Genomic DNA, 26,513 nt, shown 5'->3' on the forward strand with positions numbered 1-26,513 from the left:
CTTATTTTACGCCAGGTCGTGATATACATGATAAACTATTAAATCCCACAGACAAGACGATGACAAATTATTGCCATGTGCAAGAGTTAATTGTCCCTGAACTGTGTATAACCTTCACCATATGTAAAAGAAAACCTATTAATTGCGATAAGTATAATACATAGCATCAATCAGCGTTTGGTTCTGTTTGGTACGCACATTAAAATAAGTTATATACACTGTTGATTAAAGTTTTAGAGATAATGATTCCTTTGTTGTAACTTTATCTTAGAATGTACAAGATTAATATCCCGAGTGGGACGAAGTTGAGGCAATCTGATTAAAACACAGCTCCATATTTAGTTTCTATTTTGTACTTTCGATGGCCTTCACTAGTGCAAACATGTAAAACTATATTTTGAATTTTTAAAAAACGAAAAAAAAAATAGGATATGTGTTTTAATCAGATTGAAAGTTAAGAGAATGATATTGAAATAGACTCCGCGGCTCCGCCCACTTGTACTTTCGCCTTTATTTTTGGAGCATATCTTATAAATTGTTCAAGATATATTATATGAAACTATCTACAAACATCAAAGTTTTTATAGTAGTGTTGCCTTTTGCTAATTAAAAGATATTCTAATTGGTTTTAATATAACCTATAGTCTTCTTGTTACTCTTGAAAATCTTGATCAAATTGTGCCACCACTGAGATATACCTTATACCTGTATTTTCCCATCATACCTCTTTCTAAAATGCCTCATACTTTTACCTATTTTTGGGGAAAAATTTAAATGAGAAGCTTTGTTTCACCAGTACTGGTAACGTATAAGTAACGGTAAAGAAGCAAATTACACATTAGACTGTACGAATGTCACACCCCTTCTCTTCAAAATCCTCTATGGATTTAATGGACTTAACATAATTATTTCTTGATATAATCCGCCTCAGAAATGACACATAGTTCTCTGGTGAGCTATCTTTAAAAGTTGAAAAAATGTTTCTATTTATAAGGGATTCAAAAATAAAAGCCTGTCTTAAACCACGTGTGGCTACATTTTTGACACAACCATTTAAAAAATAAATTCTGAGTATATTGTCAAATCTAGGTCGGGGGCTATAATTAAAACTATTTCTTTCGTTTCTAAATGTGCTTAATAAACAATGTTTAAAATGGGTTTACATACTTTAATTTAAATCTGCGCGCAAGCAATTGAAATTTGCTTAATATATATGAAGAATATAAACCAGTAACCGAGCATGACGTCATCGCAGCCATATTTGTAACGTTTATCCAACGAACAACCATGCCAAGTTTCGTAATCGAATTGGCGAACTACGGAGTATTTTGTATTTTGTTTCAAAGAGCGTCGCTCCAAGAAGAAGAAGATTACCAAGTCTATGCAAGAAAAGTTCCCGGTTTAAAGAAAATGAAAATGAGTTTAACATCCTACTGTTCTGCTCCGACTGGGCATACAACATACAGTGTGCTATAAGGAAAACTTTGCTAAGGGATCTTTTACGTTTACAGAAACCTCGGTTTTTCGTCCCATCCGAACGACCCTTGCCAGGTCTTCTGCCATGCACCACTCGCAAGGGGGACCCACGCCGAAAAATGCCGATGAACTTTCTCGGCCAATGAATGGATCGGACACGAGACCTCTAGGTTAACGAGCCAACGTCTTTCTCACTTAGCCACTGTGATTCCCTCCTGGTTTAAAATGTATTATACCAATTTATTCTAATATAAATTTAATGCACACATGATTACTTTTATGATGCTATAATAGGTAAGGGTTTAATTGGTTCCCCACCCTCTCTATATCATCCATATGACCCAAATTATAAGTTTTTATAACGCGGATACAGTATTAGTCTGCTCTCTCACGTGATTATTATTTTAAATTACGTATTAACATACAGTAATACACATCGCTATATGAACCCCAAATTAATGGTGCTTTCTTAGAAACAAGTTTAAATAATTGGGAAACATTCGATGGAATATTTTTTAAAGGTCTACAAACTGATCAAGTAGAGTGTGCTACTAAGAATCGGTTGAAGGTTATAATCAACCTCAAAATTAATGGCGTGTTTGTTTTTTTAAATAAAAATAAAATCCAATAATTGACAAATGTTCGTCGGATTATTCTTTTTAAAAAGATTTGACTTGAACTTTAAAAGGGGCGGACTAAGCGAGTAAATTGTGCTGCTGAGAATCGGTGAACGATGTCATGCATTATATAAGTCAATTCTAACCTGATCCTACCAGATTGCCAAATTGAAAAGCTATGCTTCCTCTTTAAATGAGACCTGAAGTGTAATTTATATATTTTGTTCCAATCTAATACGGAAAGGAGATAAATTTCAAAAGAATTGAACTAAACAACCATCTGTTTCCCCCTTTTCCACGAACACGAAAAGAGTTTTAGTCATTCAGGTTTCTCATTTCTTAACCTCCTTCTCTTTATAAACCTCTGTAACACTTTTATGGTTTGGAATACATTTCAACTAAAACCCAATTGACTAGAATCATTTGTGCATCTGTCCATAAAAGAGATAAAAACACATTAAACGATCATTATAAGACATGTCTGTCTATGCCGGTAGCCGAAAAGACCGAGGTGGGCGTGACCCGAATAATACTCAAAATTTAATGTTCCAGAAAAACGGAACTTAATGAATTAAATTAGGGAATGTCTAATGACAATACGTGAAATGAAATCGGGTTTTACTTCTTACCTTCCTGCACCAACCGCTATAATAAAGGCGGGGCGAAAGCACGTGTCTGGTGACTCAAATACAAATTGATCTACGGCATTCCATCAATATAAACCAATGATTATTGTTTTTGAAGCGACGGTGGCTCTGTGAATACGGCGCTTGCTTGCTAAAGAGATGGTCTGCCTTTCGATCTGGAATTTGGCCGACAAAGTTTTTCGAAATTTTCCGACGTGGTTTTCCGTTGTCGATGGTGCGTGTGTGTGTGTGTGTGGGGGGGGGGGGGGGCGTGTATACCTTTGAAGCATACACACACAGCTGAAAATTGAAATAAGAGCAGACCACAGTGCTACTGCTCTGATAAAATATCCATCTTCATTAGCCTGCTTGGTACAGAAAAAGTAGGATGTTAAACTTCATTTTACATGTATTTCATTTCATATTCAGTATAATTTTATGTCTAAGTAACCGTAAGAGGAAAGTTGGCGTTTGCTGAAACCTTGAAAACCACTACAAAATCTTTACGACTCGTAATAAAACAATCCCTGAAAACCATTAACAAATTGAACGGTAAACCGACGTTTCCATCACACAGAGATTTCAGGCCACCGGTGTTAAGAAATGGAATATATATAATTTAATGTAATTTAACATATTTTTCTACATCGACTATGGGAAATTTTGCCCGGACAATATAAAAAGTGCGATGTATTATAATAAAAACACCTATTTGTATATTCAAAAGTGTAATAGCAAGTTGTCAGCTACAAATAACACGCTATAAATTATAAAACCAGCTAAAACAATTCTGTATATCACATGCTGATTTCTGACATGTATTTCATAAAAAACAAAACATTTTCTACATTGCGGGATTTCTTTTTCGTCTAACGTGTTTGTTCTGTAGTCTGTAACCTGATTAAAAACACTTGATGTTGTGAGTGATGTGCATAATCTTCATTAAAAGATCTCGACATAGTTATATGGTATAGAGCTAATAGCTTTTTAATGATTGTCATGCTGAGACAACGATATTGAAATATAATATAAATGTTTTTTAGCATGATAATGTGTAAATGATTGTATTCACCGCCCAGCTCCGAAAATAGCTATACCATCGAATGTGTCGTTGAAATTTTTCGTAATAAATGCCCCTGATTATGAGGAACTGTCTGAGCAATTATTAAGTCGAATATGGTAGTTAAATGAAACTATCATATTTTTAACTTAAATCAAGGAATATAAACAAGCATAAACAAATACACAAGACAACCACGAGGACAAGACACACAATATACACAGCCCTTTTAAACAATGAACAACAAACGTATATATTATGTATTCATATACATCGATTGGTGATTACACGTCGCATTACAGCTACGTCAGTACCAAGATAAGGACCCATCCAACAATAATAGTAAAAACAACCATAGGGCATAGCCTACTCTAAATGGCCAACTTGATTCCATACAAGTACATGTATGGCGCAACCTTTTTTTCTTTTCTTCTAGAAACAAATCATGTATAATTTCAAACAAAATGTATATGTCCATAACCAACGCTACTGAATCAGTCCAAGACAAAATCATTTAGCCTCACAGGACGCCTTCTCTCGCGAGTAGACCTACGTGGGATTTGTTCTACGTGTTCGGTTTCAGATGCAAACGTATCTACAGTGGTGAATTTCTAGACTTCTTTCCCCATGTCCTTCCAGCAACTAGAAACTGAGCGAATTTTGCATCTAGTGACAGGGAATATATTAAATTCTGCCTCCAATTTTCGAAAGAATTCACAGTTTCATTCTTTGACAAACACTGCTGTTGTGAGGTGGCCATACTGGTATGTCATATTAATATAAAGCAGCATGTTTGTTCAAACCTGGAGTCGAAAGTCTCTCTTGGCAGTCCTTGTGTAGCACATGTTCTTGGCAAAAGGGGGTGGGTGGATGGCCGAATGGTTAGCACGTGCGCGCTGTATCATACGGTCTGTCATTGAGTCAACTGTCGGTTGTATGTGACAAGGAGTAGGGTCGCCTGTCTAACCTCGTGGGTTTTCTCCGGGTCCTCCAGTTCCTTCCACTGCTAAAGACTCCTACGCGCAAGACTTCCGTTTCCGCCCTCATCCCGTGCACCGCCATTCTGCTACCAAGCAAATATTATTATAAATTAGATTATAATATGTGACACTTCAATGATTGTACTTTCGCCTATATAATTATTTCATGTATATATAGACTAATAGGATACTGCCATTAAATAGTAAATACAAATTTCAACTGAACTGGATTATGTATAGTATATAATATTACCATTAAACGGAAACAAGGTACATTAGACGAATAATAGTATAATTATTTTATCATAAGGATAAAAATGTGTTATCTCGTTTGTAATCGAGAAGAACAAATCACTGTTGGTGGGGTAATCTTCTGGCATCGATGTCAATCGATAAAAATATATTTTGATTTTATTTAGTCAGAGACGCAAGACACAATAATCAGATAATCAAGCTCAATCTATGTATATTACAATAGACCGAATCCTTTGTTGATTTTGGAGCCACAGTGGCTCGGTGTGTAAGGCGCTGGCTCGCTAACCTGGATAACCTGGGTTCGATCTCAGAATTGGCTGTGAAAGTTCCGACACAGTTTCCCTATGTCAGTGGTGCAAAACGAAGGGCACGCGCGGCAAAGAACTGCGTCTAGTTGTTGGTATTGAACAAAAAAATGAGGTCCCGTGTGCAGGTTGACTTGCACATAAAATAGCCCCTGGTAAAATATCATTTGATCATAAACTGCGCTAAACACATCATAAACTGGAGAATTATATACAAAGCGCACAACAAAGTGTTAGATATTTTTGTGAAATCCTAAATAAATGGGAAAGAGCCGTTCTAAAGATGGCTATCACCTTATCTGACGGAACCCATCCATAGCTGCGTCTATAATAATGTACTAAAAGTTCCACTGCGTATACACCGTCAGTTATATAATTGTCAGAAAAATTCAAGGAACAATTACGCACCTGTAGCTCCTTAAACACTGACATATACCGTAATATACATCATCATCCAATACATTTAATAGAATCGTTTGTTATGTAAAACATAATGTCAAACGTTAAGGTAGCATAAGTCTTGCAGTATATACTCAGTAACCTAGTTGTGGCAATTTGCAGAATCTCCTTGAAACTCACTCAGCTTACGTCACTACAGTTAGGTATTGTTACTCTTGCCGTATAGCTTGTGTCGTACAACTGTTTCATGTTTTACGATATTCGCCGGGCAGCTGATGTCTTTCAAGATTCGATTTGAGCCTTTGACATTCGTCGGATGGTCCAAAAATCCTTAACATATCTAGATATTTCGACATTCGTCGGACAGCTTATGTCTTATAAATCTTCATCGTCTCTAGGTTTTACGACATTCGTCTGGCAGCTTATGTCTTAAAAATCTTCACCGTCTCTAGGTTTTACGACAGGGTTTTACGACATTCGTCTGTCTTAAAAATCTTCACAGTGTCTAGGGTTTACGACATTCGTCTGTCAGCTTATGTCTTAAAATCTTCACTGTGTCCAGGTATTACGATATTCATCTGAAAGATTATGTCTTAAAATCTTCAAGGTGTCTAGGTATTGCGATATTCGTCTGACAGCTTATGTCTTAAAATCTTCAACGTGTGTCTGTCCTAAGTTTCCTTTCCAGACCCTGCATCACCGTAAAGGGGAAACCACGCTGACAATACCGAGAAACTTTTTCGTCCAACACATGGATCGAAACCGGGATCTAGTTGTCAGTGAGCCTTAGCAATCCCCACTGAGCCACCGTGGCTTCCGGTTATAAATCAACAGATAGTAAAGCTATCGACCAACTATCGACGTATTGTTAGATCAAGTGTACTTATGTCATTGAATTTTGGAATCGTTTAGGAAGGTTGTGACAATATTCTACTGAAACAAGTGTATGAAATCAAATTTAAATTCAAATATTTCATTGAAGTTTAACCACTTTCATAGGTCAACATAAAGTATTTAATTTGATATATCTAATGGGTTAGTAATGGAACATCGGCCTTTAGATTACGTCGAGTTAAGCCAAAACAATTTTTATTTCGTCGGGATTGATCAATAATTAACACAATCAATTATTTTGTGCATTGTTTTGTTAAAAGTGCAAAACTTAAATATTTGGAACTAAAAGCGTTTGAGAAGAACAGCTAAGTACTTTTTGTTTTTTCCTGAAGAATTGGCGGCAGAATTTTTGGACAATCGAGAACACAACCGGTTGTATCTCAACACTGGCTTTATAGATGTACAATTTGAAGCGAAGGTAAAACAAATGAACATGTGAAAATAAAGGAAATCGACAATTCTAATTAAAATTGAAGTCTAGTCATTTTAAGTATTTCTGCATAAACAATTTCTCTAATCAGTGATGAAAATGAGGTTTAGTGTCTTACTTTACTGCACCAACTGGACTAATGAAGCCGGCTGATCTAATCAGTTTCTATCTTAAGGCAGAGGCAGCAACCTCTCACAGACGCACATACACATACACCAACATCGATGGCGTAAATAAAAGTCAAATGTCATTATGGCTGCGAATTGCGCCAGTACCTTACGCGACCAGTAGCTACAGGCACTAGTTAGATCATACAAACTTTAAAACGCAGTTATTTCCAAAAGTAAAGTTACGAACCTTTTAGATCGCCCCCTCTGGAAAACAAATTGGCTTGATTATGTTGTCAACTTACGTTCTATTCCCAAACTTAATAACATAAGATCATAATAACATTATTGTAGAGGTGGTCGTTAGATAAAGGTATTTCATGCGCATATTCAATGGCAGTTTTATTTTCATGCGCCTATTCAATGGCAGTTCCGTGTACAAGAGAGAGAGAGAGAGAGAGAGAGAGAGAGAGAGAGTTTAACGTTCACTTGACACAAATTAGGCTATTTCGGGACTAACATTTGGTTCAGTATTATGTTAATAATTCTACTGAGAGTAGAGGTTTTTTAGCAGTGCCAGTGGAAGGAAACTGGAGTATCTGTAGAAAACCCACAATGCTGGAAGACAACCCTTACTGGGAATGAAAATCACACCACTTGTCTCAGTGATAGACCGTAGAATTAAAAGCGCACAACCCCCGTTCTCAAAAGGTAACTCTGATATTAGACAGGGCTAAGGTGAAGCATAATATTATTTAGGTGAGCTGGTGAAGGTTTTTAAAAGCTGATCTCTGTTGCTACCTGGACAATGATCCTCTGAAGTTAACAGTTGCCCCGTAATTTTTTTTATCTTCATATTTTGAACAATACGGCAAATATCATTGACCTCACCCCCAACAGTTAAGTTTTACCCTGACAGAAATTAGCAATTATCATTCTTATTATCTTATAGACCAAGAGCCAGTGACGAAAAAACTGCCTCATAAGTAATAGAAGGTTTGACCATATTAATTGGTAGGTATTGATAGGGCAAATTCAAAACACCCAGTCTTACGAGGCTTCAGTGGGGCATTTGGCAGGGAGGGAGAGAAGTTTCGGGACTAACGTTTGGAATAATTCAATTGTGCATATGGCTCGTTAGCAATGGGAAAAATAGCGAGGGGGGGGCGGAGAAAACCCACGAGGTTGGACAGAAGACCCTACTCCTTACATACTCTATCACCTAATACTCCCTACACTGTAGTTTTAGCCGATTTGATTAACCAAAACAGCTGCCAGCTTAAGTTAGACAAAATACCACCTTTATATATCGTTGAAGAAAAAGCGGTGTAGTCTACATAGTTAATAGTTGAGTTAGTTTATTACACAGCAATATGTAAATACATGTTTCAGATCTAATACCATATTACTTGAAAGCCAAGGTAACAAATTGTATTTTAAATGATTAAAATTACTTGGAATAAAAAGTTTAATCGCAACATTTTTCAAATAAAACATTTAAATTGATGACTACGGTGCTATTTATTTCTAATACTACGTATAATTATTTTAGAAAAGTTATAACCACTTAGAAATTTCGACGACTTTGGCGTTGTGTATTCCGACAGGAAAAGTGAATAATTATTATATAGCCACTTAAAAATTTGGACGACCTTGGTCGTCTGTATTTCGATAGGAAAAAGTAAATAGTAGTTATCGTGGTCTACTTCTTCTTTAGTGTCTAATGTACATGTAGTTAAAGCAGACAGGATTATAACAAAGAAGGCAATGCATACTTGAAGCACATCGGGTTGACAATAACACTTGCTGGCTTGACAGCTCCAGAAAATTTTAAAAAAACCTTTACTAAGTACTGGATGTGTTAGTACCCTACCTGTTGTGTAAATTATCCATTAAATCCTATTTTACTTGTCCAGAGGGTTCAAAAATATTTTTAAATCCAAGTCGCATTTGAAAAGCCTTACGTCAGGCTTTTCAAATCATTTAGTTGAATTTTTCCAATTTTTTAAATTAGGTATGTTAAGATGAAATTTTTATCATCAATTAATTGGAATATTGTAAAATAGTGCAATTTGTTGACCAGAATAAAGATTGGGACATATTATTCAGTTACAACAAGAGTGGTATTGAGCCTTTAAAGTATTCTCAATATTCTACAATGTTAGCAAGGGTAATAACTCTAGATTTAAATGAGGGAAAACTTGAAAGGATTCATCGTCTCACCTATCTAAACAATCATATACATTTCAAGCAGATCTAGTGATATTTTTGTCGACAGAGCTTTCATGATATTGGACAAAGCGAGGAAGCGACATATTTCTAGAAGTAATCAGGGGAAATTATTCAACATCATTATTTGACATCATTTCAACAGTGTATATAGATTTCTTTAACGTCTGTTTATTATCTTTTACCGTTATCAAGAACAATGACAATTAGTAAACTTGAGGTTAATATATATTCGAAACGTCGTGCTTATATTTAAATCAGTGATTGTTTCCGATGTACATTGTGTTTGTTAAAAACCTGATAACCATTTTTGTCTCTTGCACGTTAAATATTAAGGAAAAACAACACCCCTAGAATTAATTAACATGAATAAAGCATACCAATGTCAAGCAATTGGAGTGATGAAATCTGCCGCTAGAGTGTTTACAGAACAATAATAAGCTTATAGTTTATAAGTTAGTTTATTACACAGCAATATGTCAATAAATGAAATGAAATGAAATGGGGTTTAACGTCCTACTGTTCTGCTCCGAACTGGGCTAATGAAGACAGGCATACGCCATACAGTGTGCTATGAGGGAAATTTTGCCCGGACAGCGGCACTACGGCCTAGTCTTATATCGAATTCCAACTGTCAAGGGATCTTTTACGTGCACGCCACTGTGTACACGGGACCAAGGTTTTTCGTACCATCCGAACGACTAGACAGTTTCCTTGTCAGGACTTCCGTCCTGCATCACTGACAAGGGGGAACCACGCCGGAAAATCTGGATGAACTCTCTAGCCAATGCAGGGATCGAACACCCGACCTCCACACTAGCCAGCCAGCGTCTTACCCACTTAGCCACCGTGATCCCCAATATGTAAAAACATGTTTCAGATCTAATATCATATTACTTGAAAGCCAAGGTAAAAAATTGTATTTTAAATGATTAAAATTACTTGGAATCAAAAGTTTAATCGCAACATTTTTCAAATAAAACATTTAAATCGATGACTATTGTGCTATACTACCATGTATCGAAACATGAAATCTGGGATAATAAAGGCGGACCTACGCCTTACGGTGTGCTACGAGAAAAAATTTTGCCAGGGCAGAGGCACTACGGTCTAGTCTTATTTCTAATTCAACTAGGGTCCTTATACGTGTACACGGGACCTCGTTTTTTTCGTCCCATCCGAACGACAAGACACTGTTCCTTGTCGGGCTCAGCGTCCTGGACCACTGACTAGGTGACAAAACACCCAAGATACTCAATTCCTTACACCAGTAGGCTATTCCCATAAATCAAAATCTTATTAACTAAAATATCAAACATGCTAGCTCACTGCCACTATATCCGTCTAGTAAGGCAACTGGAAGTCAAAAGTTGGACTTGGAATACCAAAGTCGAATTAAAATGCAGCCATACGAAAATATATATATTTGCCTTTAGAAATCAAATTTTGTAATAAAATAAAAGTTATTTTTAAAATCCCCATAGTCGAATTAAAATGGAAAAACCAGGAAGCAGTTTTTTTTTCATTTGTCGACACCGCCAAAGAAAAAATACATTTTCCGTGTGATATCATATTTTGTAATAAACCAAAAACTATTTTCGAAACATCCATTGAAAGAAACAATGATCAATTACGGACATTATGACAACGATCACGTTTAGTTCTTATTCAGTTTGTGCCTACTATTGTGAAATATTATTGATGAGGTGACGGACAAAAGAAATCATGGACGCAGGGATTGATAATCTTTATCTTGCTGTGGTCATCAATCACAGACGAGACGTTGCAGCTATCTAAAAAGGTAACTGTGATATTAAGAGAGAGAGAGAGAGAGAGAGTGAGAGAGAGAGAGAGAGAGAGAGCGTTTAACGTCCACTTGGCACAAATTAGGCTATTTCGGGACTAACATTTGGTTCAGTATTATGTTAATAATTCTATTGAGAGTAGAGGTTTTTTTTAGCAGTGCCAGTGGAAGGAAACTGGGGGATCTGGAGAAGACCCACAATGCTGGAGGGCAACCCTTACTGGAAATGAAAATCACACCACTTGACTCAGTGATAGACCGTAGAATTAAAAGCGCACACGTTAAACTAATCGACCGCCCAACCCCCGTTCTCAAAAAGTAACTCTGATATTAGACAGGGCTAAGGTGAAACCTAATATTTTTTAGGTGAGCTGGTGAAGGTTTTTAAAAGCTGATCTCTGTTACTACCTGGATAATGATCCTCTGAAGTTAACAGTTGCCCCGTATTTTTTTTTTATCTTCATATTTGGAACAATACGGCAAATATCATTGACCTCACCCCCAACAGTTAAGTTTTACCCTGATAGAAATTAGCAATTATCATTCTTATTATCTTAGGTACTCTGGTAGAAATCAACAGTTATCATTCTTATTATCATAGGCACTCTGGCAGAAATTAGGTTATCATTCTTATTACTTTAGGTACTCTGACAGAAATTAACAATTATCATTGTTATTAACTTAGGTCTGTGGTAGTTGAACCCTGGGGTGGATTGAGAAAAACCTCCAGAAGTTCTGAATGTTCTTTTTATATCTAGCTGCCTGTTGTCGAGAAAGGTTAATTTCTAAAGTTTAATTCATACTGCTAACGTTATGATGTTGATTCGAATCTGTAAAGGGCATTTCGTACCCCTACTCGACTAATGTAGTCAAAGTATCACAATACCTCGTCATTGTGGAGATACAGACGTAAGTCGGGCTACTGACCGTTATCCATTTATTAAGAGCACTCTATTGTACCGATCGGGTGATAATATAAAAAAAAAATCATTCACACAGAAACATGTACGCTTAATCCTTCTTTCATTTCCACAATAATGACACTACAAAACTATAATAACACCACAAATATTGTAAAGAGACGAAATCGATTAACATACGACATAATTATATAAATAATAGAAGCGAGAGAGAATAGTTAGAAAACGAAAGAATTTCCAGGTGTGGAGTACATACTTATCATGACTATGTTACACACTTTTCATAGAGTAATCATATTTTCTGGTAAATGTATTTAAGAGAGAATATTGGTTAAGTGGTATAACAAAAGTGTTCTTTCAAGTGGCTTTTTAAGATACCGATTGGGACCACAGAAATCACCCACACTATATCAATCCCAAGAGCGCTAGATTATATATCTGTTCTGTTCCCAATTAACTGTCTAAATTTACTTACTCTCTATCTCTCTCTCTCTCTCCACAGTTTATGTGTACTGTTTTGGGAACACCTGATTACACTTCTAAGATAGCATGAAAATTCACACAGTTAACATTTTTTGCTACACTTTTATATTGCAGACACAATTCCATTATTCTGGTTGTATACAGCAACGCCTTAATTGGTACCAATAGACATGACGTTACTTATGGCACCATAGTAGTTGGAGTGCTCGTTCGTGGTAAGGAACCCACAAATGATCATAAAAAATGATAATAAGATGTCTACTCACTGAACTTTGCACGATTTGATAAAGGGGCTCAACAACACACCGAGAAAAAAACATATCATTAAAATTATTATGAAGCCATACCAAGTGCACCAAGGACAAGCAGTGGAACATTTGTCATGTACATTACAATACATATTGTGTAATTTAACACAGCTCCACCGTCTATAGCTAGTTGAACATCCGTATATAACATATTCAAGTTTAATCTAGGTTGATGTACGGATATCCTTACACTAATCATAGTAACATATATATAATTGTACGTAAATATAAACATGCAATGAACAAGGAAGCTAAAATGAGTAACAGCTTTCAACTTAATGTGGATCAGATAAGTATAACTACAATACAATATAGAAATAAAAATATTGACACAAAAATAAGCTATACATGTTTACAGACGGCTACCAAGTTTTGTGCAATAAAGACCGCTCCATCAATCCACAAATTTTTAAAGAGGGAATATTAGCACGTTGGAAATCAGGAAATGGTTTTTTTTATTGTTTAATTTTATTACACAGGAGCATGGTTCAAATTGAATTGAATGTAAAGTATAAGACGGATCTGTCAAGTCACAGACTAGATGTAAATGTTTTAACTTTCAATTTATTAGTCATAGAGATTGTCCAGCAGTATACATTGGGTTATTGCGTATAAGTAATCCATCGCTAGGATATTCGGTTATTTGGGGAGTATTAGGGTATTTGAATAGACTATTGTTTAAATTAATTACACCCATTTTCTTTGCTGAAGTTCTATTATGTCTCTTTAAGCCAGGCAAACATTCGAAAGCAGGCCACTGCAAAACAAAAACAGATTGGGTGGCAAAACAATAGGTCTAACAATAACAATCATAGAAACCATGTTGATGATGATTTTGTTAATGTATTTACTAGACTGTCAATCCATTATTTGTGTGTCGGGTCGAGATCCTTTCAAAAATCTCAGCTAATTATAGCAATAACAGCCAGACATTTCTAACACGTTTATTATAAAATTACATGTTAATAAACGTCTTGAGGAATAAATATGCCAATCTATATTACCAATTAATGTCACACGCATGTAGAAAGCCATCAAGATGACGGGCGATTCTAAACCCAAAATGGTAATAAAACCATGCAGAATATGCAGGTATTTCAAGCCAATTAAACCATTCGTTAAATTGTATTAATATTGTATTAATTGTATTAATATTAAGATACTGAAGAAATCGTTATAACCCGTTAATTCATTTTTTTAATCATAATAATATATAACCTTTTTAACTCAACTCTTGCACATTGCTCAATATTTAGAAGACAACACAAAAAATAATATATTTCTTTTAGACCTTCCTTTCAAGGAATGTTTTAAAAAAATATACCCGGTAGCTATTTTCTCTCTCTTATTCATTTCTATTTTCATATACATGTATACCAGTTCATCAAGATCGACCAATTCGCCTGGCTTACTTCTTTTGGGCACATATGCGGATATATTTGCGACAACGGTGCCATGTGCAATCCACGAGATCTTCATAACCTACTCTCTTCGTCTGTTCTTTATTATTCTTTTTGTTTCATATTACATAATCCATTCTGTTACATTGTGAAAAGGGAAGGGGACATATGGCTTCCTTGATGTACTCCATATGTGACCCTGAACTACTCTAATTCGTATTTCCTACAGTCTAGTTCACCGTCAACTTGCAGTTGACTTCATTCAAAAAAGTTTTAATAATGAGCTTAACACTAGCGTATTTTCAGCGCCTTTTTTTTGGTTTTTGTTTATAAAAAAGACTGTTCTATTAAAGTGCGTTTTCAGGGAACAATGTCGATAGTTCTGGAACTTTCCGTTAGCACAATTGTTATTCCTGGCGGATTTTGGTCTTTTAAATCGCGTTTAGCAGTGTATTACATATCCCCGCACATTAGACGATTTGTTTCTAAACTGAAACAGGGATTTGGGAAGGCGGGGGGGGGGGGGCTGGAGTAAGAATTTTTTAGCCTTCTCATTGTCATCTTTGAACTAAAACACCAGGTGCACTAATTCCACACTATTATAACTCTAACAGTTAATAAAGCAAAATTGATTGGACGACGGGAAACTATTAAGATTAAACGTGAAATCTAGTGTCTTTTCAGGGAACTGAGAGACTGGATAGATACCCGTGGCCAAAATCCATAGGGCGAACGAAAAAACGTATTCAATCAAAGCCTGAAATCTAACGTGCTTTAAGAGAAATGAGAGTAATAGTCTACACGTAACCCACCAAAGTGAAATATAAAAGAGAGAGAGAAAAATGGGGTTTAACGTCCACTCGACACAAACTAGGTCATTTCGGGACTAACATATGGTTTAATTTTATTTACACAATTCGCTTGCGCGTAGTGGTCTTTAGCAGTGGGAGGAAACCGGAGGACCCGGAGAAAACCCACGAGGTTGGACAGGCGACCCTACTCCTTGCCACGTACAACCGGGGATTCGAAACCACGCCAGTCGACTCAATGACAGACTGTATGATACAGCGCGCACACGCTAACCATTCAGCCATCCAACCCCCCGTGAAATATAAATTACATGCATATGCGCAAATAATACCCGTACAACAATAATCAGATCGACGCACGTGTAACCATCAACATTGATCCGAACAAAAAATCGGTTAATTTACACAGACCTAGGCGACCCTTTCGCTTTTTGTCAATAACGTGTACTTTATTCATAGAATTTTATTCTTAGTCCCCGTTACATTAGTTTGAACTTCATATGGAAATCATATCCTATGGTGTATTATAAGAGTTGTAACCTTTCTGTGACAGAACGTAATACACCGACCTAAACCTGCAATGTGTTGCTGGTTTCCTTCCATACAAAACCAGGACAACGTAAGATTTTAGGATGATAAAGTGCAAATATGACAGATATGGTTATATTTCGCCACCTACATGTCTAAGAACATTTATACAGACTAAATCAATTACCGTAACCTTACCAAAAACTTGTTATTAATGTAAATATAGGTTTTATTCACTTCATATTTATATGATATAAAATCTAATAGTCTGGTCTTAGCATTAAAGTCACACCAAATTCAATCGTTACCAGATGTAAACTAAATGGATATAAGCATCCGCATGACGTAAATCGTTATTGCATTAATGACATTTGAAACGTTCCTCTACCGGCGACAGAATTGTCAACGAAACATTAGTTCCATTAAGAGTAGTTTTAGAGTTACGGTGTCCACAATCAACCTGTCTTTCAATCCACATTGGGGGGTTTGATTTTTAAGAAGTCATGTTCAATAACTGACAATACTTATCCTCTGTTTTGAATTACATGTACATTTACCTTAGGACATAAGCGATTGTCTTCCGAAGTATAATTATCACTTTTCATCAGCTGGAATATCCCCTCCCACCCACCACTTCAAAACAATATAAAAAAACCACACCATTCTTAAAATACCAAATCTTGTATCTGTATTTTCTTAATTCCAGCCATCAACTATTCATGACATAGGTATTTAATTACACATTGATATTTCTTTCTTTTTTAAAAAAAAAAAACATGATTATCCTGCCATTGTCAGAACATCATCTGTATATAGGTTATTTAGAGTAGCCTTCTTAGCAAATATATCTGTCGTAATTAGTATCGGTAATAGATGATTAATGCACCTCTCCCGTCAGTATCCAGATCAAAGGGTTGGTGTGCTTCGTCAATAATAGAAGCATCAACAGTTTTCTGCATTTGATCCTGTGATAGAAATGAACTGAAATGGGGTTTAACGTCATGCTGGTCTGCCCCGACTGGGCTAATAAAGACTGACATACGCCATACAGTGTGCTATGAGGGAAATTTGTCGTACTCTTATATCGAATTCCAACTGCCAAAGGATCTTTTACGTGCACGGCAATGTGTACACGGGACCTTGGTTATTTGTCCCACCCGAACGACTATGCGTTGTCCCTTACCAAGCTCTCTGTCCTACACCACTAACAAGGCGGAACCACGCCAGAAAATCCCGATGAATATCTTACTCATTTAGCCACCGTGGCTCCTCCCTGTGGAAGAGTGTGCCCATGCTAAAGAACCATATATGCACCCGAATTAGTAGTATAAAATCAAATGGGGTTTAACGTCCTATACAATAAAACCATATAATATGTATATTAGTCCAATTTTGACCTCTCACTGGTATCTCGTCTTCATTATCCCAGTCGGTACAGAAAAGTAGCACGTAAAAGTTGGTTACATTTCATTCCTCTCCCAGATTATGATATACATTCATCAAAGCGTATAAGCTCATTGCAAATCTTTTATGAATGTTTGCGATTTCTTTGTTTTTACAAAAGTCTTAGTGATGTATCGTGATTTTCATCAATGATATATTTTTACTGTCAATGTAGAAGTAGATCACCGAATTCTTGTAATTGTGAGAGCAATGGGTGATAGCTCTTATATACTGTTATTTCATCTTGGTTCAGCCCTTCACGCACTTCAATTATCAAATATTTAAGCAGTGTGAATCTAGTACAGATGAATATAATGATCTATATATTATCTAGTGAGTCTGGTCCTCTAAATTCATATCCTGCTTAGAGTTATAAACGTATTTGATGTTTATTTATTCTCTGCAGAATTTATGAATGCTCGTTATCAATGAAACCATTTTGCTGGTCAACCGAGACGTGATCGCTTTATATTTCTTTTCATATTATTCAAATAGTGTTTTGGCTGTGTTAGCGTAAAGGTTGTATTAGCGAACCATTTATTCGTAATAGAATAATATGAGAATAATAGCCTTAGTTCTGTTGTTATTTAAATTATTATTCTGTTAAAGTCGGATGATTTATTCTGAATCATAGTGATAATAGAACAAAAACTAGATGGCAGATTATAGATATCATGCATTAAGGCTAAAGAGAGTACAAAACAAAATTGATATAAAAACAACCTTTATCACTGCATTTGATTAAATAACTATAATAACACTTGAATGATAAAAAACCCTAAAATTATCTGTAACAACATCATGTATATATGTAAGGTGTGTGTGGGTGTGTGTGTGTGTGGGTGTGTGTGCGGGGAGGAGGGGGGCTAGAATCGTTATACCGGTAACTAACGTAAAGGTGGGGCAAATAAACCAATTTAAAAACATCAGCACTATTCCTGTCTTCGGAAAGACTTTTACTACTAGTTGTTCTACTTAGGGTGTCCTACAAATGAGATAAAAAGTGAACGATTCAGATAGAATTTTAATATTAACAGCAAATAGGGGAATACCCAAATTTGCTTTATCTATTGCCCTATTGTTGTGTGTTCCCGAAACTTTAAAATAACTAGAACTCTTTATAATTTGCTTTACCAAAAAATTGTCGACTTCATTGAAATGTACCAATCTCCACGCACGTCTGGCGAAGACAACTATGGTTTATCTAATGTTTTGTTTTATGGGATAACAGTTTGTCTTCATCGAACATCACTGACGCTGTATATAGTAAGTAAAATATTACAATTAAATTAGTTAACAATGTAACTGTCGCCTAATCTTCCCAAATAAAAATATAATGGTAAAGAGCTTGCGCAATCACATTCTTGTCACCTTAATGTTAGATGTTTAGCTCCCTTTAATGTTTTAATAACTACCGTTATCTGTATAATATCAGTTCTAACATAATGTTTTTGTGTCTGTTATTACTATTAGCCATAACTTGTTATCTTGAATTAAGTGTTTCAACAGTCAAACCATCTTTAATATACTGTAAAACACGCTTGACTTAAATTATGTAAGATTTAGATAAAGAACTGGTCGTTCTTGCTGTAATAGTTACAAAATAGATGATTCAAAATTAATATAATGAAGTTTTGACTTAGATTGGCTAGTATCGCAGCAATGTCACTTGTTAATCGAAACACGGGTCCCTCCATTTTAAATTAACCCTTGTGCGGACAAGTCGCGCGAAAAACATTAGAGACTTTTTATGGCGGTATATTAGATTCAAAATTCTAACATGCTATCGTCTAATTTCTAACCTCCGTTCATGTAACTTCTAACCTTGATTCATGTAACTTCTAACCTTAATTCATGTAATTTCTAACTTCAATTCGTGTAATTTCTAAATTAAGACAATGTATAATCCAACTTCTTTATTTGTTCAGTGTAAATTTTAATTCTGTTTCGTCTTATTTTTATTGTTAAGACGAAAAATGTCTACTTCATTGTCACTTTACATGTTAATCATGAACGTCGAGCAAATTTAGAATTTTGATACCTCTACGTAGCAACCATCATTATGACGTCGTTTGGTGTCGCCACCGTGTGCTCAATTTGGTGATTGAGCACTGAGCGGGATCATTATGTTGCCACAAACGACTCGCTCTTCGTCAGGTTGAATGGTTTGGCGGAGTGTAAAAATTGAAAACAACATCGAACGTGATATGGTTTGCAAATACTGTTTTAAATATAAGCTAAACAGCATTTGTTATTTTTTTAAAGACAAGTGCAGGATTTCGAGAATTTTATTTTATTTTTATTTTACAGTTAAGCCAATTACTACTTATATACTGTTGATCTATAAATTATTCTGTTAATGCTCTAAAATATGTCTCTTTATACTACCCGAACGACTAGCCACTGTCCGTGTCAGACCCTCGTCTTCTTTCAATAACAAGGGACGGATAACCACGCCGGAATATGGCGGTTATATCATAAAAAAAATATATGTCTATGGGTTATATAATATCGTCAGCTAGTATACACACTGGCAAAACTCGCTTTATAATATTTCTGACATTATTAGTTCCGTCCTTGTGATTTGCGGAGGTTGCCGTTATTGTAGGCATATACAGTGTCTAGTAGTTCGGGTCGGACGAAAACCGTTGCAGCTGTTATTCGTAATAAAAGTAGACCGTAAATTTCACTCATGGCACACCGTAAGTTCGTCTTCATTAGCCTGGATGGTGTAGAAAAGTAGGACGATAAACCGCTATCTATGAATTTCGGTATTGCTTTATGCAACTTGAATAAAATATTTTTGGAAAAAAAACTACCATCAGAAATAAAAACTCCATCGCTATCCACATGAACAGATTATCCCAGTCTCCCGAAAAGGCCGTTTCATCCTTACAGTATGAGGTTTCTAAATTTATATCATTGAACCATATCAAGAAAAGGTTTATCATTTTTGTTAGAGGTAATAGAATACAGATTAACAGTAAATAAATATTATTGATGGCTTAACTGTCTTCAAGAAAATTGAAAAAAAAAATGCTGTTTGGCTTTTATTTGAAGTAGTATTTACCAACCATTTCACGTTCGATGTTGTTTTCAATTTCACCATCGATTCCCTGGTTGTACTTGTCAAGGAGTAGGGTCGTCTGTCCAACCTCGTGGGTTTTCTCCCGGTCCTCCCACTGCTAAAGACCCCTACGCGCAAGCGAATTGTTGAAATAAATTGAACCATATGTTAGTCCAGAAATGACCTAGTTTGTGCCGAGTGGTCGTTACCCCCCCCCTCTCTCTCTCTCTCTCTCTCTCTCTCATCACTCCACCCAATCACCAACCAGGCGAAGAGCGAGTCGTTTATATAAACATAATGGTCCCTACCAGGTGCGCAATCACCAAATGAGCACGCAATGGCGACACCAAACGACTTCATAATGATGGTTGCTAGGCAGAAGTGTAAAAATTCTAAACGTGTAAAGAATCAATGAAGAAGACGTTTTTCGTCTAAATAATAGAAATAAGATGAAATAGAATTAAAATTTACACTGAACAAATAAAGAAGTTGGATTATACATTGTCTTAATTTAGAAATTACACGAATTGAAGTTAGAAATTACATGAATTAAGGTTAGAAGTTACATGAATTAAGGTTAGAAGTTACATGAACGGAGGTTAGAAATTAGACGATAGCATGTTAAAATTTTGAATCTAATATACCGCCATAACTTTTGGCAAGGGGATTTTTTCCCATCCGTATCACCTATCCGTATCGTCGCGTGATACGTTGCGTCAATGTAGTTTTAGAGTTTTGGCAGATTTTCGTGCCGCGTACGTATGAGTAGCTGAGCTGAGCTTAGTTCTATTGCAGCATGATGGCAGTATCTACCAAGATCACCATCAGTACTAGTCAAGTGCCTAGCCTACAAATTACTGGCGGGGTGAGCTGAGCTATAAAAAAAATAATGTCGAATCATATTCAAAATCTTCGACTTCAACTCGGAAAGTTTATACCCCTTTACCATAGAATCACATCATTTACACATTTGCAAGGTCCAACTTCCCTAAATTTAGCGCGTAGATCAACCAGCATGCCGACAGACAGACAGACAGGAAAAATATGAAAATTCCGAGAAAAACTCATCAGAAATAACGATTAAACTCCCGTCTTAATCATGGTTAAAATCACATCACCACCTTCGTGTTCTAGGATACACATAGATTTATAAACAAATGGCACAACATTTCAGGGTCTAAAAGTAGCAAAAAAGACGGTAAAAAGGCAACAATTAATGTTATACGGACCTTTTCCCTATGAAAAATATACACACAGTGATGACGTCACACGCAAAGTCGATACGGATACGCGATACGGACCAGGAATTTACGCTTGCCAAATGTCTCTATTGTCGGCAACAAGGGGTAATATAAGACCCCAGACATAAATTGGTTTTTAGATGCATAAATTTTATTCAAAAGGGATCAAACTGTGCAGCTTAATAGAATATTTGAGGTATTAACAGTGAAGATATGATTTATTAGGTAATTTTGAAACCATACAAATCTGCAAAAAACTTGATTGTCATTTCCAGGTAGAATCGTCTTTTGATAGGTTTGGTTGAGTACCTAGATTTGCTTTCAGATCTAGATTACTAGAATGACCAACACAATACCATCAGTAAGAAAGATTCCATATCCAAAGCTAGCACCGAGCGCAGAACAGATTAGACACTTGTAACCAGCAAAATGTTTACAGGAAAGGGGAGAGGGTCCACAAGACCCCTTGTTTCCTATAATGTAATACTCGTAGTATCTTGTCAAATGGTAAATGTTGCCACTGCGTTCTATTTGCAGCATTATACTCGACGTTAAGTAGTTGACAATATATAAAATTCCCGCTAGACAATTATGCAGTATGAACCAGTTCGTCACAAATGCTAAGGATGTTGTCGTGGGGTCCCGAAATATCCTTTGTATACGCACAAGGGTTTAATCATTAAATGGCGACCGTATTCTAATCTGTTTATATCTGTGCCACCTGATGAGAGATAGACTTGTTGTATTAATACATGTCTACTGTTATTTAATTTGAAGCCACAATAAAACCCTGTTATAGACAGATTTCGCTCTTACACAATGCATCTTTAACAAATAGTAAATCAGTATAATTTCGCCCTTTACGACAGCAAACCATACTGCACATCCTACCATACATTATAGTCATGATGAACAGTAATCGAAAGTATACAATTAGCTTCGCTTGGGAACAGACACGAAGTCAATTGACCGACATTACTCGACGATTTTAGTCTAAAACACTAAGTATATACTTCGAGATTTTGGGATGTGTTTATGCTGCTTCTATTTAATAAAATCGATAAAAGACACGAAGTAAATTGACCGACATTAATCGACGATGTTAGTCTATAACAATAAGTATACTTCGAGATTTTGAGAAGTGTTTATTCTGCTTCCATTTAATAAAATCGAAAAGAAATATTTAGTCTGTGTGAATATGAAAGATGTAAAATGGATTAGAACTAAGTTTTGAATAATAATATGGCGGCTCTTCATGGTAGAATGGCAGGAGAGGGGTAAAAAATAGGTATATATATCAAATCGACAGCATATGTAATCAGAAATATAAAATTTAACCCATAATAATATGCAATAATGTATGATTTAATTTCACCAGTGTTCCATTGTCTATGTTCATTCATTTATATTTATTAGTCGACGAATAAATAATAAAAACCTATTTCAACGTATGTACAATTGTTAATCGATATAGGTTTTACATTAATTGCACCAATATTCAGTTGAAATTATCTCCTTAAATTTAACATGTATTGTTAAGCAGCTGTACAGGCAATAAATTATATATATTGAATGTAGCCGGTATATAAATCTATATCTATATCTACGTATATGGGCATCGTTACAGGTGTTTACTTATAGAAGGATCAAAAGCGCAAATTAGTTTTAAGAGATAATCATTTTCACCTCGTTGCCAACTCACGTTTTTATGCATATGGAAACACAGATGTTAAAAAACTAACGACACATTTGCCCCACTTTTATTGGCTGATTCCTAGCATAATATCATTAATAAATGCTATAATAAAAATCATCAAAAAATTTGATACAAAAAAACAAAACATATTCGCAGACCTTTAATGTAATGAACATATTCTTGATCATAATTTAACCATTATTCTTTTCTTGTAAATATAATCAAATTAAACTATTTCATAAAAATCATCCTACACATTTCATCCTATCAGACATTTCAACGAGCAGTAATTGAGCATGACCTCATGTTTTACCGAATAATCTTTCCCTATAAATACTACCAAATTAAACGTTTTCATAAAATTAATAAATTATTTAAATCTAAAATTTTTATTCAAGGATCTTTGGTTAGCAAAGTTCCCGATTACGTGTATGCATGTGTTGAATTGTAGTGCAACACTTAAGATAGGCAACGTTTCATGTATTATTTTATTGAATTTTAAGTATAATCTATCTATATGTTAAACTGTTATATTGAAAGACATTTTGTAAGCAATGTTTCCGATTAAGTGTTAATTTATCGTATATAACATACACGAATTGTATCTATTACAAAATGCAGTTTGTATCTACAACTTAATCCTAAGGAAAATATGTAGACCGTGACATTTCAAACCACCATTTAACAAAAAGTGAAATTAATTGACAGAAATAGAGAAGAAATGAACGAAAATACTTCACTGACCTGTTAAACAGAACTTTTAAACCTCGACAATATCTGCAAATGTAAGTATAGAGCTATATGGACCGTGTATCCATTTAAAATATCATATGACTCTTTCTAAGACGGATTTAACACATGGTCTTTAACTGCTTTGTATTGTCATTTTACACTCTAGCTGAACTCGTACCGCTATAAAGCGTTCTCAGAAGGGACTTTATATCCGTTACTCTGTCAAAGTATTATCGTCGGTTAATCCCGTCTCATATACAAACGCACGCGTATAATAACAACAAAATATACAATAACTCCCATACAATGAAAGTCTCTTATTCTGGGTTAAGCGACTAGTTTACATTTCTTTGTACTGAGAATGCACAGCTATAGAGCTGGAACACGTGTCCTGGTTGTCCAGTCTCATTCGAGTATTATGCCAATTCATGAATCGGAAGAAGGTCGGGTCTCAGTTACCCAGTTTAAATTGACACATTTAGAAAAATAGGATAACAACAATCAAAGAAATTGGCTGATGGTTTGAAACTTGAGAAATATGGAGTGGTGTATGTTTAACTAAAGTATACTCTACAATTGAGGCCAAGTCAACCAGGGGTCAATATCTTCCCCCCCTTTTTAGCTTCAGGGTTATATTAAATATTTTATACGACACTGAAAATTCATTTTAAACGCATATTGATGGTTCGCAGTAATATCGGGTATTCCATGGACATCGCTTAAAGAGGAAATGCGTTTTGCTTTTATTCATTGCAACACAGGATGGGTTGTAAAATAGCTAACAAATAAAAACACCCTATCTATGTGATACGATGCATGCATTACTGATTAAAAGTGTGACAAAGTTAAACAGGTTATTGAATGTTGATATGATAAAAAACAGGTGTCAAAAAACTGTCTTGTTTACACCATCTTTATTACAATGACCTTAGTGACCTTGAACAGTTAAACAAGGCACACAGGTGTGTTACAACCTATTGTAATAACTGTAATACAACGTTTCTTAACACTGTATACCTTATAAAAAACATTTGAAACGTACCTTAATGCATTTACACAAATAACGAATGTATAGAGGGACGGTGACCGAATATTTTAACGCATGCGCTTTATATGTCAAGGGGTAGGGTCCTCTCTCTCACATATGTTATACATTATGTCGAGAAATTTGATTATCTTTTCCATATAAAAAATATCAAAAGTCCAAAAGCTCAAGAGAACGCATTTCATATTTATTACAATATTTCTATCATTAAAAAATAGCATTATTACAATAGGGGAAAATATCACATTTGTTGTTGCACAGGTGCAAAACCCCGAGGAGATATATATATCTGCCAACAATTAGATCGAACCCTGGATCCACACGTTACTAAGCCAGCGCCCTAATCACTGGGCTACCGTCAATCCAGAACACTTTATTTCTGCACTTTAAGTTAATGCCCTATTCTTGGGCAAGTTACTGAGCAAGTCTGAAATTAGATTCCCTGGAAATTTTCTGTGGCAATTGCTCCTTTTGGCGGTGAATTATTAGTGGAGTAATTGTCAGAAGCCGTCGAATTAACTGTCGTCGATTAACTATATATATATATATACGACAACCAGGGGTTATGTTTCAGAATTCCGTTTCTATCACGAGATATAACAAATGTACGATACAAAATAACATCAATGGGTAAAGGCCAAGACTAATGTTAGTCTGGAACAGTTATATAGTACGTATAGGAGGAGCGCACCACATATAATTACACAAGACAAATCTTCGAACATGACATAATATACACAGACACTGCAAACAATACACAATGAACATGTGAATGGATCCACGGGCTAGCCGTAAGCGTGTGTTTATGAGCGTGATTCAGAAGAGGTTTTTTTTTTATTTTCCTTTACATGTATCAACACAAGACTCAGAAATTCCTCCTATAAAAGTAGTATGTCGCTGTTAGAAATGTTATCTACTGTGTACTCAAGTCAATATATTTGCAAATTATTTACCATTAGAAGTGCCATTGGGGAAATTTGAAGCATAATTGTCTGCCTTTCCATGAAAAACGATAAAAGTTGCTCATGCGAACTGAAGCAAAAAAATGTCCATTTTTAAACAGGGAAACTGCGCAAACAAAATGTCTTCTTCTCAAATGAAATTCAAAAGTTTGGCACCTCACTTCAAGCAAATGTTATGCACCTTAAAAGGCCAAAGCGTCTAGGTCATTCTACCTAATACACTCCCGTTAAACATTTCCATTTAAATCCATTAAGAAATCGTGTTAATCTGGCAGGACTTCACATGTGGTTAAAACATACAATAAACCAATTTTATATACATTAATGTTTATTCAAAACCGAGACTATTTACTGTTTATATTAATTAAATTAAGCCAAGAAAAAGTCCCAGCGTCTAATTATTATTTACAATACACTGTACATCAAAATTTTGACGTGAATCCGATATAGATGCAAATATTCTTAAAACGCCTAAGTGACTTATATACCATACGTATAACAATGACCATTAAGTCAAACATTAGTTTTTAATTGCGAGCTATTGTGTAAACGTCTCTCCTCCAGTGATTGTCTAATTATATCCGTTAATTTAAACCAATCTCGACCCCCATAAGAACCACTTATTATTCTGTCATTTAGTCTGTTTCTACAATTACATAGACAAACTCAATTTGTGGGCAAACCGCAATTATACAAA

General features: G+C 35.4%; 1 protein-coding gene across 3 annotated transcripts in view; it reads right to left on the minus strand.

Moving 5' to 3' along the window:
• LOC126811438 (guanylate cyclase 32E) overlaps positions 1–24,137 on the minus strand; it is a 110,294-nt gene extending 86,157 nt beyond the window's left edge. For 2 of the 3 annotated variants that reach the window (XM_050537041.2, XM_050537040.2), the window contains exon 1: positions 23,822–24,137. The gene's annotated coding sequence lies outside the window, so the exon portion shown is untranslated. The remainder of the gene's footprint in view (positions 1–23,821) is intronic. The other variant, XM_050537044.2, reaches the window with a different exon arrangement.
• Positions 24,138–26,513: the final 2,376 nt, after the last annotated feature.

This window comes from Patella vulgata, chromosome 2 (genome assembly GCF_932274485.2).
Source record: "Patella vulgata chromosome 2, xgPatVulg1.2, whole genome shotgun sequence".
Lineage (NCBI taxonomy): Eukaryota > Metazoa > Mollusca > Gastropoda > Patellidae > Patella > Patella vulgata.